Source organism: Xenopus laevis, chromosome 6S (assembly GCF_017654675.1).
Source record: "Xenopus laevis strain J_2021 chromosome 6S, Xenopus_laevis_v10.1, whole genome shotgun sequence".
Classification (NCBI taxonomy): domain Eukaryota; kingdom Metazoa; phylum Chordata; class Amphibia; order Anura; family Pipidae; genus Xenopus; species Xenopus laevis.
Window position 1 is genome coordinate 59,723,801 of NC_054382.1, and position 1,419 is coordinate 59,725,219.

Here is a 1,419-nt window from a genome sequence, read left to right on the forward strand (position 1 = left end):
ACCAAATGCAATGTATTCTAAGAGGTCAGGAACGCCTAATCCCATGCTGTGAGAGAGAGCGAGAAATTACACTAAAGTTACAGTACATCTGTTTATGAGCTGTGAGCTTCCGGTAGCGAAACCCAAGGCCACGACACAGATTTCAGCACAGAAATGGACACGGACACCGACTTTCACGTTTAAACTGCAGCTTTGCAGTTCTTTTCTAGTTTAGACAAACAAAACCTTGAATACATTTGTAATACATTTTGTCTGTTCAAGTGTTTTTCCATTACAGCGGCGGAGTAGGTGGACATACTCCTACCTACATACCAAACCAATCCTACCCCTTTATTAAATAACACACTGGACTATTTGAATGTTTTAAATGGAATGCAGTAGCTTGTTTATTACCAAAATGACATACAATACATTAATAGCAAACATTTTATTATCAAACATGTAGAAAAGTTCAATACCCAATAAATCTTACATCAGGTAAAACTGACTTCAATAACTACTTTAAGCTGTAAAGTGAATGACAGCCTGCAATCACTCCTAGACCGGAGTCAGGTCTAGGAGTGATTGCAGGCTGTCATTCACTTTACAGCTTAAAGTAGTTAACCTATCACTCATGCCAATTTCACCAGGCCCGAACCTCCCTTTGGCCCCAAGCCTGACCTATTCCATACCCCAAACTTTGTATCCCCTCTCACCAGCTACCCCCACTCCTCTCAACTCTGCAACTAATACTAACTGGCTAGTGATTTTAAAGGTAAAAGTGGCCTCCAAATGTATTCCTCCCTTCCTTCCAGCTCCTTCAATCCCCATAATCTATATCCCTTAATCCAGGGATCCCCAACCAGTGGCTCCGGAGCAACATGTTGCTCACTAACCCCTTGGATTTTGCTCCCGGTGGCCTCAAAGCAGGTGCTAATTTTTGAATTCCAGGCTTGGGTGCAATTTTCAATTGCATAAAAATCAGGTGTATTACCAAGTAGAGCCTTCTGTAGCTGCCAGTTCACACTGGGGCAACCAAAGAGCCAATCACAGCCCTTATTTAGCACCCAGGGACTTTTTTTCATGCTTTTGTTGCTCACCAACTCTTTTTACATTTGAATGTGGCTCATGGGTAAATAAGGTTGGGGACCCAACTATTTAGTCCTTATTCCTGACCCTGTCCTGGCCCTATCATTCCTCATTTAATTTCATGCCATCTTGAAATCTTAAATTACAGATGAGAGGACCTGACTTTGATTAAATACAGATTAATACATTTTGATTAACATTGAGATAAAAGAGAGGCATTACCCCCCCTCAAAAAGAGATCATCTGATATACAGGTATGGGATCTTTTATCCAGAAACCTGTTATACAGAAAGCTCTGAATTATGGAAAGGTCATCTCCCTTAGACTCAATTTTATCTAAATAATACCTTG